Below are 17047 nucleotides of genomic sequence, written 5' to 3'. Positions count from 1 at the left end.
TAATCACCACTTGTTCAGTTTCTTTTTCTGCTACTCGATCTAGCAGTTCTTCTTCATAATCTTGTATCACAATCTCTTCATTTCCTTCATTCAATGCCTCAGTGTCAAAGGGCTGCTCAACTGCAGCAAGAAACCACACAAAGAGCAGAATGCCGCTAAGTCCCAGTACCCCTCTCAGAACCCCTCTGCGGGTAAGTGATATACTCCTTGCAGGTAAGTACTAAGGGGGGGAAGGGGAATTGGGATAGAGAAGAGACCGCTCCAAAACTCTGCCTGTTTTGCGTCTTCGTGAGTCTTCTTCTTCTTCGGATTATTCAGGCTAAAGAACAAATGTTTATATAACCTTTTCTGCTTGCATAAAACTTACTTACTTTTAACACATGAATAACTTATCTTACCAGAAAGTAGTTTTGGGCTAGCCTCTCTTCTTACTTCTCTTATAGATGCGTATTTTCACTAAAAGAAGCCTTCACTAAGTCTCTTGTTCTTTTTCTTTACAGGCCCTTCGACTTCCTTCTCTGTTCTATCTTCTATGAGAGAAAACAAGGTAAGTGTATGTTCTTCTTTAACTTCTTTCTGTAAAATTCTTGGGAATTCTCTTCTTAATGTACTCACTTCAACAAGTAGACTTGTGGACTTTTATTGGGGGTCTGATATGATGGGGTGAGTCTTTAGTTTCTCTCCATAAAACCAACTCTCCTAGCCTAAGTTATTAGGTTCTTGTTAGGTAGGAAAGAAATCCAGATCCTGAGGAAAAGAGCGCAGATTTAATACTCTCTTGAGGGGTTTTAATTTGAATGAGAGAGAGAGATAAGCTTCCTCATATTTATTAAATGAATAAACTATTGGCTACACACAGCCTAGGCTTTAGTTTATTCATGCAGCTTAACCGGAAATAAACAGGAACACTGGAAAACTATACCAGTCTATTTCTTTCATTATTTAAGAAACACACAGTTCCAAGAGCTAATGAACTGCCATTGACAAGGGAATTATTTATGGGTTTCCTTCACGAGCAAGCAGGAAATGCTCATATTAACATTTAATCCTTTTAAAAATGAAAGCCTAAACAGCACGGAGAAATATTGTGCTCAAATAAGACTTTCTTCTATATTAGTTTCTGCAACAAACACAGTTTATTCTTTCTGACACGGTGTGTAGAAAGGTCACGCCAGTGTCAGCTCAACTCGGAAATGTTTTACAAAGATTAATTCTTAGGAGCAAGGCATTCTTTAATTTTTAAGATGAACATTACTCTAAAGTTTGACTTTTATTACCTCCTCATTAACGCTAAGGTTTTATCAACAAGGGAAATCATAAACCAGTCTTTGGACTACATAAATACTTTTAATTCAGCACTAACCTTATTTTTAGAACCAGGACTTTTACCGGATATTTCGAGCCTACCCTGACTAACTTCCACGACGCTCCATTTTCAGATGCTCTCCTAGTAGATTCCTTGGTGAAGTGCACAGTAGAATGTTGGAGCACACCTCACCAGGCTGTGATTGTTTAAAAGACTAGACTGCTAAACAGCAGTAAGCTGTTGCAGTGACAGAATGTTGGCAGCCATGTTGGAGTTTCTGTGGTGCCAACTAGCACTCCAACTTAAAGAATAAGGTACTCTTTGCATTTGGAATGGGAGGGTAGAAGCCACTGAGGAGGTATGAGGAGGAAACCTCCCGTGATTCCTGACACTCAGTCGCATTTGAATTTTCCAGATGTCGACCTTCTTGTCGATCTTCAGGATCTGGATTTCTTTCAGTCTCTTCTTCAGAATCAGAATCAGCTGTTGTATCACCTTTGTCTGGGTTTTCAGGTGGTGGCACTCGTATGGTATGACTAGCATGAACCCATCTCTTCAAGCCTCTACACTTTACTGCATTTGTTGTGACTAATATCACCAGTCTTGCTTTCTGCCACCTTGGTACAAGGCAGTTTCTTCTTCGGTGTACTTTTGTTCTCACCCAGTCTCCTGGTAACAGATCATGAGCTTGCTCTTTCTCTTTAGTAATCACTTCAGTTCCCACCTGATGGAACACAGAAGTTACCACATCAGATAGATTTTTACAATAATCCATAATGCCACTATCATTAATGCTCAATAGTTTTTCGACTGGACCAAATGCTTGCCTCATGACTCTGCCCATGAGGATCTCATGGGGACTCAAACATGTTTTTCTATATGGAATGCTTCTCAAAGACATCAGAACAAGTGGAAGTGCATCTGTCCACTTCATACCTGTCGCTAAACACATTTTTGCTATTCTATTTTTTATTGTACCATTTACTTGCTCAACAACACCTGATGCTTCTGGTCTGTAAGCACAGTGTAGCTTTTGTTTTATATCCAGTGCTTCACAAATCAATTTCAGCAATCTGTTTTCAAAATGTGTGCCACGATCTGTCTCGACCGTCACCGGAAATCCATACCTTGGTATGATTTCTCTCAAATCGCAATTTTGCCACAGTAATTCAATCATTGTGACGTGTTGGGAACGCTTCCACCCATCTTGAAAACAGACAGATTATCACCAAGACATATCTTAACTTGTTATGAGGAGGGATATCAATGAAATCAAGCTGTAATCTGGTAAATGGACCACCCTCCCGTCCTATGGATCCCATGCTCACAACTGTTTTTCTGTTCGGATTGATCTGCTGGCAGACTAAACATCTCTGACAAAGTGATTCTGCAATACTTCTGAATTTTGGATTGTACCATGTTTGTCTAAACAATCTAATCATTGAATCTCTACCTATGTGTCCTGGACCATGGTACATGCGAGCCATGTCAGAAATCATGCTGTCTGGCATTACTGGTCTGTCATCTTTGTAAACCCAAATCTCATCTTCTTCTCTCTGTCTGCATCCTGCTCTTAACCAAGTGTATTTTTCCCATCATCTGCCTCATCTTGCAAATCTTTTACTCCCTGCCAAGTTTCAACTACAGATGTTAGCATAAGTGAGTTCAAAATATGTTCATTGTCTTTTCCCCGATTAATGGACATATTATTCTTTGCACAAAATTTTGCTATTGTGTCTGCATATGAATTTCCTTTTGTGATGTAATCATCACCTTTCTGATGAGCTGTGTATTTTACAACTGCAATTTTTTCTGGCAATTGAATTCCATCGATCAGTCTTTTGATCAATTTTGCATTTCTGATAGATGATCCCGCAGAAAATAAGTAACCTCTTTGAGACCAGAGCTGGCCATAGTCATGGACTACGCCATAACCATACTGACTATCAGGCACTATAGTAACTTTCAGCTCTTTTGCCATTTCACATGCACGAATCAAAGCAATCAATTCTGCTACTTGAGCTGAACAAATTCCTTTGAGACAAGAGGCTTCAACTACATCTGCAACTGTGCATACAGAATATGCTGCACTCAGAACACCTTCATCTGTTCTTAAGCATGAACCATCAACAAATAAAACATAATCTGATTCTTCCAATGAGACATCTTTTATATCCTGCCTAAGTTTTGTGCAATATTCTAATACATCCAGGCATTCATGATCAGCCTCATTTCTGACTTCTGTTTCAGTACCATCAGGTAATAACGTAGAAGGATTTAAATTTACACACCTCACAATAGAGACATTATCTGATCCAAGGATAGTCTTTTCATACGTAGTTAGCCTGTTGTTTGTCAAATGCTGTGTTTTACTTCTAGTGAGAAGAATTTCAACCTAGTGTGGCACATATACTTTTACAGGAAATCCCATTATTATTCCTTCACTTTGTTCCAAACTTACACTTGTTGCAGCTACTGATTTTAAGCAGCCTGGTAATGCTTTTGCAACAGGATCAAGAACAGCTGAGAAATATGCTATTGGCTTTCTCAATCTTCCATGTCTTTGAATCAGGACTGACAATGCACATCCTTCTCTTTCACTGCAGTACAACTCAAATTCCTTTTCGTAGTCTGGCATTCCCAGTGCTGGAGCTTCACACAAACTTTTCTTTAACTGTTCAAAAGCTTCTAATTCAGTATCTGTTAAAGTAATCGGATCTTTTATGTCTGCTTTTGTCAATCTCTGCAATGGCTTTGCAATTACTGAAAATCCACTAATCCATTGACGACAATAACCTACCATTCCTAGAAACATTCTAACCTGTCTCTGTGTTCTTGGAGGTTGCATTGCTTGAATCATTTTTATTCTTTCTGTTGTCACTTGTCTGACTCCCTTCGCAATTCTGTGACCAAGATATTTCACTTCTTGTTTGCAAAACTGTAATTTTGCCGGAGACACTTTATGTCCCTCATCTGCCAGATGATTCAAAAGAGTAATGGTATCTGTTACACATTTATCTCTTGTTTTTGCTGCCACAAGGAGATCATCAATATACTGCACTAATTTAGATTTTCCAGGTAAATTTAGATTTTCCAAGGATTTCTTTCACAACTGATTAAAGATAGATGTACTTTCGGTGTACTCTTGAGGGATTCGACACAATGCTAGGATACGCTCTTTGAACCTGAACGCAAAAATTTGCTGGCTTTCTGGATGCAATGGAACAGTAAAGAAAGCGTTACATAAATCAATAACTGTATACCATTCTGCATCATGCGGAATCTGATATAAAATTACCGCTGGGTTTGGTACAACTGGGCAACATGGAACAACAATTTGATTAATCTTTCTCAGGTCTTGAACAATCCTGAAAGTTCCATTTGGCTTTTTAATTCCTATTATCGGTGAATTACATGGACTGCTTTCAATTTCTTTCAAAACACCTTGTTTTATGAATTTGTCAATTACAGGAATAACTCCTTCAATCACTTCTGCTTTCATTTTATACTGAGGAATGTTTGGATAATCTGCTCCTTGTTTTACTGAAATTTTAACTGGGTCCACATTTTTCATCAAACCCATTTCATCTCCAGTGAAATCCCAAATTTTAACATTCACTGTCTCTTTTAATTCTTCAGGCAAATTATTTTTATCGAACACAGGATATAATTTACTTTCTTCAGCCTCAACCATTAACATTGTTAATTTATAAAGTCCATCTTCTTCTGGAGTTTGGAGCTCAAGACCATCCAGTGAGCAATATATTTTACAGTTCATCTTGAAGAGGACATCCCTACCTAACAGATTCACAGGACTGCTGTCACAAACTACACATCTATGCATGTCCTTAAATTTGCCAATTTCAACTTCAACTGGTTCAGTTAAATCTGTTCTAATTTGTTGATTAGCTGCGCCAACTACTTGGATCTTGTCCCCAGAGAGAGGTAGGTTTTCTATTTCCACTGATCTAACAGTAGAAAGGGTAGCACCTGTATCCACTAGGAAAGTAATTTCTACATCATTCACTTTACCATTAACAAATGGACCAGACTGATCTACCTCAAGAGTGGCTCCAAGCACACACTCTTCCTCCTCTCTCAGGCACGTCATAAATAATCCTCAGAATCACTCCCTCCATCTTCTTTCAACCAAAATTGTTGAGAAACATTTGGCACATTCACTTTTTGTGGTCTGTTTACCTGTTCACCTCCGCTAAATCCTGTTTCTACACTGTATCTCTGCACTTTTATACAGTTTGGTAGTGGTGGCTGTGGAACTTGACTTTGCTGAATCACTACCTGTCGCTGTAGCTGTTGCTGCTGATTTATCTCATTCTGCATCTGTGGATTTAATGATGCATTTTTTAACAAATTTCTGGGCGGATGTTTACATTCGCGCTTCCAGTGTCCAAATTCGCCACAATTAAAACATGGGAGTTTCTGTTTAAGCTCTTCAATGTTACCTATCAATTTTGGTTTATTATAATTACCTTTAAATTTCCCATGATTCTGAACAACATTTTTATTTCCTATGGTTGCTATTTGCTGTTCGGCCACTTTTACCTGTGCCCACATAGCCTTTTATTTTAGCTCCTTTTGTTTAGCATCCAATTCATCACTACAGTATTTCTCTTTTCTCAAAATATCATCCACTGGGAGTGATTGCCAACCAACTATTCCAGATCTAATCATTTTACCAATTTCAGGTCTCAAGCCATATACGAATCTGTATATAAAATGGCTTATATCCTTTTCACTCAAATTTTCATAACCACTGTATTGTTTAAATACCAGCAGTAATCTTTCATAAAATGAATGCACTGATTCTTTTGGCTCTTGATTTGTTCTATCTATTTTAACCCAATCTACTTCCTTTAGAGGAATCTTGTTTTTCAACCAGACAATTACTTTTTCGTACATATCCATTACTTTTGAAGAAGGAGCACCTGTTACTTTATCTCGAGAAGGTTCTTCTCTAGGCCTATCCATAGAAATATTACATTCTGTCCATAAATCTGATGGGACAACTATGTCAAAGAATCCATCAAGATCAACCCATAGAACTTTTGAAACTTTCACAAATCTGTCTACCTGTCGATACCATTCTACAGGTTTTTCTCTCAATCGAGGAAAATCATTTGTAAACAGTAAAATATCCTGTCTTTTCCAGGGAACATGCACATACCCTCCTCCTGGTATTTCTCTCATTGGAAACTCATTTGCAACTGGTTCTTTTTCCTTTTCTCTGGCCGTAAAAGCTAAACTTATTCTATCTTCCTCTCTTTTCTTTACCCATTTTATTCTACATTTGCTTATTTCACCCCATTTTCTCAGATTTACAATTAACTCTTTTATATGAATTATTCTTCCTGTAGTATTCAAATTTTCAATGTCTTTTTCAGAGAAATCCAATCTGTAAGTTGTCTGCAAATTCTTCTGTTTACTCAAATCCACTTCTAATTCAGCAGCTATTTCTTCTAATTGATCATATTTGGTTTTCGTTTTCCATGTTATGCTTTTACAAATAAATAACAATTGATCATCCCGATATGCTTTTAAACTGTCAGTTCCAATTGTTCCAATTATTAATTCTTCTATATCTGCTTTCAGTTTTGCAACATCAAGTTTTTTAGATTCAGGGCTTTGTGTTAAATTTATTTTATTCAAGCTCTTTTCTGGAGTTCCAGAATCAGATTCTGCACCAGATGGAGTTTTACATGACTAACTTTGATTAAAAGTTAAATCAGGCATCATTGATTGTTCTCGATGAATTTCAGATAAATCCGAATAAAATTTTTCAGCCACTTTCTGTATTTCCGCATTTAATGGAACAGTTAACGCTGAATGTCTAACTTCTCTTTGATCAGATACTGGAAGAACAGGTCCAATCGTTACAGGTACTGTTACTGCTTCCATACTTTTAGTTAACTGCTGTATTAATTCATCTTTTGAACGAAAATATTCTGAAGTATTTGGTAACTCCTCACACCTTTCTGTTCTCATTCCAATTCTTGTTGTTTCTTTTCTCTGAACTGGAGTTTCAGCATAATTTCTATTTTCACCTTATATACTAGAATTACATCTTGTTTCTACTCTTTCAGGAGTAACTCTATTATTCGAATTTGATTTAGGAGATGTCTCGTCAATAATTTCTCTTGGAGGGGCACTTGGGGAAGTACTTGGTAAAGTTCTTGGGGAAGACCATGAACAAACTGGTTGATAAGGTGGCGGTTTCGGTTTTGTGATATAAATCTCTTCTAAAACCGCATCTTCAAATTTGTTTTCTTCACTATTTTTCTTTTTCTTTTGAGTATTCTTTTGATCAGTCACCTCATTAATCATTGTCGCTGGGTATAAGCCTTCACATGTATTTTCTCGTCTCCATCGACGCATTCTATCCTCATGTGTTTCTCTATAACCTCTTGCTATACCTCTATTCTCTCGTTCTATTTCAAACATATCATCCTCCCATTCAGCCAAAGCCTCAAATTGAGTAGGTCTAGGCTTTGGTACAAGGTTTGTCATCTTATCTCTCAGATTTTTCAAAACCCCTATGTTAAAAGATCCATCTTCTGGCCTTGCTAATGCACCATCATTTTCGATATACTTCATCCAATTCTCAATCCAAAGACAAGTGTGATACCCATATTCACCTAACATATAAGCTGCAGGTGTTTTGTACTTATGAACTAATCTTCCACCTCGTGTTTCAATTTTCTTGTCTGGTTTAATTTTATTTTTCAATTTCTGAAACCATGAAAGTTTCTTTTTCTCCTTAATATAATAATAATCCATGTTTTGAAACAGGATTAAGTTAGGATCTTTCGGAAAAAGATCGTAACTATTTCCTTGTTGTTCCGCGATTTCAACCAATCCGTGCGCGAAACTCACCAACAAGCCAATCAGGTTAAGTCACGTCACTATTCTGCTCAGCCAATAGAATTACTATATTTCAGTTGAGCCAATCAGCTGTAAATTCGTGTTTGTCACTTGAACCAATCAGTGCGCGGCTACTGTGACGTATGTCAGCCAATCACAGCGCTACACTTGTGAAGTATACTGACGCTGCAGCTTCTCTGTCTCGCTCTGCTCCTCGAACTAACACCTCCTTTACAAAATATTTTCATAACCCCAAATTTACAATACTTTCAATTGAATTCTGTTAGTAACTCCACATAAAAACAAACCATTTGTCTGTTTCGCTAATATAAAGAGATAGCTTTCTCAAACATTCAAGAATTCTTTTGCGTGAAATAGACGACGCTATTTTCACAGAATATTTAAATTCGTCGATAAAGTAAGGCTACTTTACCCTTCTAGCAAGTAATAACGAACTTGTTTCTCTCTGAATGCACATATAGAAACAATTCAGAGTTTCACTTGATCGAGTATTACTAATTCATTTACGCACATCCAAACGAAAAAAATCCCCTAACCATGCATTCATGAAATCTTTAGTAGGACTCCAACCCACCAATAGAAATCCTCACTCGCCAGTAAGATAGACAACGCTTCCTTACCCTTCACTCAAGTTTAGATAGATTCTACTACTCTTTTCACTATGAGTTGTAGTGAAGTAGTGTGGCTCACTGGTTAGAGGCGGCAGACCCGAGAGCAGAGGACGGCCCGGGACCAGGGTTCGATTCCCGGCGCGGCAGGTTTTTGGACCAGGGTCAGCGGACTCGATAATTCTCTCGCCTCGGTGCCCACTCTGATCAGCGATCACACTCGGGAACTCTGGGCATTAGCTTGCCTCATCTTCACTAACGGCCCCACCAGACCGCCGGGGATGCCTGGTCTCACCCTGGAGATACCCATTAAGGGACCATCTCTCAGGGAAGCCAGGAAGGGTTTCGCAGCGGTTGAAGCGCCTTGGGACCCTATGGGTAAGTAGTGCGCTATATAAATGCCTATACATACATACATACATTACATGAGTTTTAGAACAGGACATAGGTCCCTATACTCGAAAGCTATGATTTCATAGACAATCCTCACTATACATTCTACCTTACACACCTAAGATAAAAACCCTAAATTTGTGCTGTACGTCCACAACACTAGTGATATACGGTGATACCACTATTTGAAACAGAACAAATGCACTGTGTAACTTCACCTGTCACACTACTCTATTTCTTTGCCGGCAAGCCAGGAATTTTCGCACTGCTGGAAAAAACCTTTCGACTACATATAACAACTAAACAGACTTAACATGTTTTAGTCATGGATCCTATCTAATTACCATGTGACATGTCAGTTACCATAGTAACCGGACTCTGCTACCAAGTTATTGATCCAGCGCTCCTAATGAAAAACTGTCTCTCAACGCTATCTATCACCTCAGTACTTACCATTAAACATAAAACTCATATAAAGGCCCATAAACCGAGACAATTTCTGAGCAACTGAATCATGTGACCTAATTAATCAAACTATTCACAAACTATTTACATAATCATATACAACTGCAGTTTATTTAATCTCACCATGGTTTTAAACATATGGCATTTTAATGAAGTCACTAAGGCAAATGGATCAACTGATGGTAACTAGACCATGAATAAACAAGACCAGCTTGTTGTTTCAAAATCTAATTTTTATTTAACTTTATTAATCAAAAATGAGCATTTTATTAGGAATCATTATTTTATTAACAATAAGAAAGCAGCATTTTTTAAGAAAATGACTTATTAGACTGACATTTTCAAAGCAAATCAGTAGCATGAATAAAAATCAAAATAACAGTTTCCATTCCCTAATTCTATTTCCCTGTCTAAAACTCGCTCCACCTAGAAAAGAATAATCATTAAAGTCTGCTGTCCTTACGTGCGCCAAAGAGTCCAACAGCACGTCACGACATTCAGGAATCGGAAAGCGAGAAGAGTTTTTCTCTACTCACGATGTCAGGTTTTATACCTTTCCTTCCAACTAAACTTTCTACAAATTACATATTTTCTTAGAAATCCACGCCACTCATTGGCTGTGCCGTGTCAGTCCACGATTAAGGCGTTAGGTCATCTCCGTTTCTAGACCAAGTTCAGGCTTTTCTTAAGCCCTATTGTCTCTCAATTTCCATGTCATTCGTTTTCCTCAAGAAAGATACATTCTGCGAGTTTCAATCTCAAACATCCTACTCTTGGCAATCATGTCAAGTTCCTGTCCTTGGGCCTTTCCTCCAAGTGCACGTTCTGCACAAGCAAAAGTACTGCTTTTCAAGCATTTAATGGCAGCATGGAAAAAGTCTTCACAACTGCGTATGTCTTAAGGCTCCACTCTGGACAAGCTTTTCACATCCGAAGACATTTTTCTGAATGATTTTTAGACCTCTCTCTCGGAAACTATTATTAAACAAATTCAAATTCAAATTCAAATTTGCTTTATTCGAGTTTAACTCATAAAAGCATTTACAAACAATGATAAAACCTTTAAAAAACATTTATGTTTAAAAATAAAGCTAAAAGTTGATAAAAATACATCAATTGCATTATCGGGTAAAATGTTACAGATAAAATACAATACAAACCCTCTGGCTATACCTCATCTGTAATCATCTGTCTAGAAACTTTTGTCTAATGGACCATGACCAACTGAGGAATTTAGCTGTGGCTGTTACTATAGGCAGTAAAGAACTGGTACATATAATTCTTAAGGCCACCGCACTGCTAGTCGTTCCAAGGTTCATACACATCGGGGTAAGCCAGATGCGTCTGGGCTCTGCATACGTCTTACATGCAAATAGGAAGTGACCAACTGTTTCTTCATGCGCTCCACAGGATGGGCAAGAACTATTTGAGGGGCCACCCCACCTGCCTGTCAGAGATCTGAGGGGAAGAGCTCCTGCTCTAATCTGGAAAAGCAACTTCCTATCCCTCTGACTAGTGATATTATCCCAGTAAAGTTCGAGGGTAGGGAGGGACTTCACTTCCAGGAATCTTCCAGCCATAGCCTCTGAACTAGTTTCATTCCAGGTTCGTTCGGCCACCTTTTCCCAATAGATCTCCTTGAGAATAGACTTTGATGGAAATAAGGCTCCTTCTGGATTTTCCCATATCGTGTGGAGGCCGAGGAGACCCAGCATTTTTCTAAGATCTTTCAGCCATCCTATTTTGTGGAACAAATCTGCATTGATTACGTCCTTAAATCCCTCAGCATAATGCAAGAGTTCAGGTGTAGTCCAGAGTCTACGCCAGTACATGATTGTACGCAGCCTTGCTAAATCAGTTACAGCCTTCCTGCCCAAATCAAATCTAAGCGGCAACAAAGGAGTACCTTTAGGGAGGCTAGTAATGAGTCGGAAGAATTTGTTTTCCGAAATTTGCAGTGTCCGAAGGTTCTCGTATCCCCACAGCTCAGCCCCGTAAAGTGATGATCCGAGGGCTTTGGCCTCATACACCTGAAGTGCTGGTTTTACTGGTTTTGTTAGGGATTTTCTGTGCTCAGAGCCAAGGGCACCTGCTATTTGTTTATGTCTTATAGTTGTAATGTCTATATGCTTGGTCCATCTTAAATCATTTGATATATGGATTCCCAAATATGTAAAAGCATTGACAACCTCTAATGGGCGACCATTCATAACGATGCGAGATCTACGGCCACGGCATGGATTAAAAACCATAAGCTTTGTTTTGGACACATTGATTTGTAGTCCATGATCCTCACAGAATTGATCAAAGATGGATAAGGCGTGCTGTAGGCCACTGGGGGTCTTGGATAAAATCAGAGTGTCATCTGCAAACATTAAAATCGATATCTTGGTGCCAGCCAATGATGGGGCGTCCACATTTTCAGACGACATACGGGCAACAACTCCATTAATATACAGCGTGAACAGCGTGGGGGCCATCGAGCAACCTTGACGTACCCCTCGCTCAACAGAGAAATCTGAGGTGACCATACCATGACCTCCCCACTGGATCCTCGCAAAATTTGCATCATGAAGCCTCATTACCAGTGTCAGAAGTTCTGCTGGTAGGCCCAGGTTCTTCAGCACCTGCCACAATTTAGACCTTGGGATTAGGTCAAAGGCAGCCCGCAAATCTACAAATGCCGCGTACAGGCTGCCCATGCCTAGTAACACGGTCTTCCACTGTAACAGAGTGAAACGGAAGACCTGGTCCATCATGCTGGTAGATTTTCGAAAACCCGGCCTGAAATGGCGACAGGGCGTTGTTCTCTTCGGCCCAATCCAAAAGTCTATTAACAACCACCCTACCAATCCCCTTTTGGATGGTGTCAATTAGGCTTATCGGCCTGTAATTTCCTGGTTGTGATTTGTCTCCTTTTTTAAAAACAGGAATTATAACTGCGCATTGCCATGACGCCGGTATATTAGCGTTGAGAAGGAGAAGGATATATTTACTCCAGCGCTCTTTGTCGTTGATAAAAAGATCCGCCGGCACCACATATAATCCCAGGGCTCTACCATTAGACACTGTGCTCAGGGCCACCATAACTTCGCTGGTACTGAATAAATTGTCTTTGTAAAAAAGAAGGCCTATAGCCGATCGTCAAGTTATTGGGCTGGGTATCTGCATATTGAGGCTTAAAATAATTGATCCAGTCCTCCTGCGATACGTTATTGTCGGGAAGCTCCGATGCACCCCCCTTACCCCATTTGACAATATTCCAGAATAGCCTAGAATCATTTTTATCACTAGCCTCCTTTAACTCTTGCCAGTGAAGATCGTCCCACAGTTTCTTCGCAATTGTTATACTTTTTTTGTACTCTATTCTAGCAAGGCGAATAGATACCAAATCCCTCCCCTTAATCGCAGCTCCTAAAGCTACTCTAGACTGCCTACACTCAGCGTTATACCACTTAGCTGGTTTAAGATTTCTCACACCAACTCACTTCACAGGTTTCTGAAAATAACCCCTGATAACTGTGAAGAGGTTTTCGTGGATTCTGGTTGCTTTATCGCTGCCTGGGTCAGTTAGATCTGCTTGTTCAAGGGATATTACTGCTTCATCAGCCTGAGCATTAATACTATCTATGGCTTGCTGGTTAGTTTTAACGTATACCCATTTTAGCCTTCACATGTCATTTGTCGGAACAGTCAAAGGGGCATTAACTACCTCGTGTGCCATAACCACACTAGTTGGAATCCAACATTTATGTTTAACACACAACGGATTGTGATCACTTTCTATTCTGGGTTTTACCTCCATATCAACCACTTGTCGCCAGAGCCTTAGACTACATAGGACGTAGTCTATTCTGCTCCTATGACGCCCGTTATCAAAGGTATATACCCCTGCCCTATCACTCACGGTCCTTCCATTTAGTGCCCTGAAACTGCTTTCATAACATATTGTATTTAGGCAGATGATATCCTCGGACCAACGAGTGACAGGTTTCAGATGTAATTTAGGGACGCCCCACTGCCTATCCTCCTCATCTCCAGCCCAATCGTCTTGGATAGCCAGGGGTTTGAAAGTTTTGTTTAGATCACCCGCTATCACACCATTATTGTCTAGAGAATGGGTTTCAAGGAGGGAGCCCAAAGCCGCACAAACTTCTGACCTCTCTCCCCTATTACCTCTAGCGTAGACATTGTAGATGTCAAGCCAACCCTGAGAGCCCAAGTCGACTCTAATAAGTTGGATGTCTCTGCTTCTGGTATCAACTACTTTGATAGTGAGTGATAAGCATTGTCGAACCCAAATAGTAAGGCCACCCATGGGTCGCCCCTTAGCGCCTTTTAAAGCTGGGATGTGATAATTCAAATATCCCTCGAGAAAAGAAGGTTCGCAGAGCCAAGTCTCCTGGAAGATGCACACATCAAAGGTGTTTACAAAACTTCTCCAGTCCTGGAATTCCAGTTTAGAGCCTAACTCTGCTATATTCCAGGAGACTAATTTACCTATGTAAGCCCCAATATCATCAGATATTCCATTAAAAAGAGGTACAGTAGTGTTAACAAGCGACCCCTGCTCACTATCACCATCAAATCCTCCATTCAAGTTAGTTGCGAAAATCTCCCCACAATTTGCCCCTAACTTTGGATAAGGTTTCATAGATTGATCGGCACTCTGATCTATAGCACCCACCATTTTTAGTGTCCCTATTGTTTCTTTATCATTCACGGTCTCCCCAGTGACCCCAGTTCCTGTATTTGGATATATTGGATGTCAATCGTTGCTATCCAATCCTGAGCTGTTTCTCTCGCATGCTTTACCCATAGCTCGAGAGATTTGCTCTTGAAGCTGGGGGCAAGATTTTCTTAACTATTATTAAACAAACACAAGACATCAATGAATTAAAGAATTCAAACCCATTCTGTTTCCCGCCCCCAATACTAATTAAACCCGTTAATTATGTTACCTAGCAAAGCATACAAAAGCAGCATTATATTTACCATTCCTCTTTCTTCTTTTGAACTGAGCGAATCTCTGCGAGCATTTTATCACAGAAAAGACATAACATAAGCTCACATAATAAGCACATGCCATTAATTAAACAGCCGCACTTAATACTGACAAAGACAATAGACATGGTTAGTTTATTATTTCTCTCTGTGTTTGCAACATATAGCACATTAGTTAACCCTGTGTGTTCTGATGTAAGAGTCTAAATACTAAGTTTATTAGTAATTCACCACATGCTTATTAATTCATTATTATTATGGGAGATTAACTTTGCAAGTTTGAACAAAATATTGTTCACTTCCTTGCTCCATCAACTCCCTCATCTGGTGAATTCAAAATCATCAAACTATACCCAAAAATGTATACATTTTTAACCCTTGAACATGTTTTGGTCACTCTTAATAGTAGTATTTCTAAAGTTTAGATTCATCTATTTTTCTCAGATTGTAAATTATTTTCTTCTCTAAAACATGTTTTCTTCTCTTGTGTATCATGCAACTAATTTTTAACAAAAGTATTACTATGGCTATGACTATTAAAGGAAAGACTATTTTACCTATGATTGAACTACCAATCTCTAGAAACCAGTGTTTAATTGCTGTAATTCTTTTACCTAAACGTTCTGAAAAACTATCATCTTTTAAAGGTTCTAGTTCAGCATGTAATTCAGTTATGTTTTTGATATACATCTCTATATTCTGACTCTTGTCAGGTATATATGTGCAGCAATGTTGGACATGTAAAATTCCACAAACTCCTCGCTCTTTAGCTAGCAGAATGACTAATGCAAGATGGTTCTGCATTACCATGGTTCTCATAGCAATAACTTCTGTGTTTACTAATTGAAATCCACTAGCAGTATCCGTAGATAATCTATCAACAATTGTAAACATTTTTCTGATTTTATTTGCATTCAAAGTTATTCCTACCATGGTTATTACTGCACCAAATACATCTCCCAAAATTTCTGAAAAACTTTCCCTCCTGAACCTATTCAGGTGTTTGCCAATTTCAAATGATCCCTTTGAATTTCTATCTACATGAAAAATCTTAGGAAAAACTAATCCCACAAAACAAGTCCCATACCAGTGATCAGGAAGATTGTAATAAGCTTTATTCCCACAAACTAAATAAATTCCAGGAAATATTGGATCTTTGCCTCCTTTAAATCCTCATCCTCCTATAATTCGATAAGTATCTTCACATTGACTAGCACCTACAAAGTAATTCTCAAACAAAGTATTGTCTCTTCTAATACAAAATTTACCACTAACAGGTTCATCTATATGAATTGCAGCATTTTCATTTCTACCATTAAGCTTTTCATCTTCCTTCTGACAAAACTTAGATTTAGTTTATTTCAGCATCTCATTTCACTTGTAAATTGCCCTTCTCTCTTCCACCATGTTTAAGAAAGTTTTTTCTTCAATTCTCAATTTGCATGTTAAATTATTTCTGAAAGCATACTCTAAAGTTAGTTCACTAGTCACAAGGAAAAATTCCCTCATCAGTTTAGCATGTTTCACTTTATTCAAGCTATTTTCAACTTTTAAATTTGCAAACATTTCGTCAAAGTCTGAATAATAATACTCTAAACGACCTGTTTGATAAAACAAACTAGCTATTACGCTACAGGTTATGCCATAAGTAAGAGGAAGCATATTATAGGTCACGCCTTCTGAAACAGAGGTAGGCAATTTCACACAAATGTGGCAATCTTTTGCATTCATCACCTTTACATATTCAGATAAAAGCCTTGAGAAAGTATTACTAGAAAAATCTCCTACTGATCTATCTTGGTGAATTTCTGGTTTATGTATAATGATCTTATTTGCCCTGACAACTTTATTATGTTTGTCATGATTAACCACAACTTTACTAGTCATGTTAGCTTTATACATTTCTTTATCTATACCAAAAGGAAAAATGACAGCTAAAATTAACCAAACTAGGATTAACAGGATTACACATATTGAAGACATTTTGCAACATCTTCTAAAAATTGAGCATCTCGAGTTATTATTAGTAGAAGGCATCTTCAAAAATTAATCAAAAAATAAAAATGAATTAAAAATTACTAAATACACACACCCCCCTTTTTCATTTTTTTTAACTCTAACAATTTTTCTTCGACCTTATGTCATACATCAATGTGTTTTCCAGCTAACACACTTTCTTCGACCTTGTGTCACCTAGCACAATTTCTTCAACCTTGTGTCAACATAAAATCAATCATTATCACTTGCTTCATCAAAATTTTCTTGACTATTATCTACTTCTACTTCTACAACTGGTGGTATAATTATGTAAGTCCACTCAGGAGACTTATACTTTTGATTTGGCTTTATTACTCTTTTTACTCTCCTGTTT

This window comes from Lissotriton helveticus, chromosome 2_1, assembly GCF_964261635.1.
Source record: "Lissotriton helveticus chromosome 2_1, aLisHel1.1, whole genome shotgun sequence".
In the NCBI taxonomy this organism is placed as follows: Eukaryota; Metazoa; Chordata; class Amphibia; order Caudata; family Salamandridae; genus Lissotriton; species Lissotriton helveticus.
The sequence above is the reverse complement of the archived record's forward strand: the minus strand, read 5'-3'. Positions refer to the sequence as shown.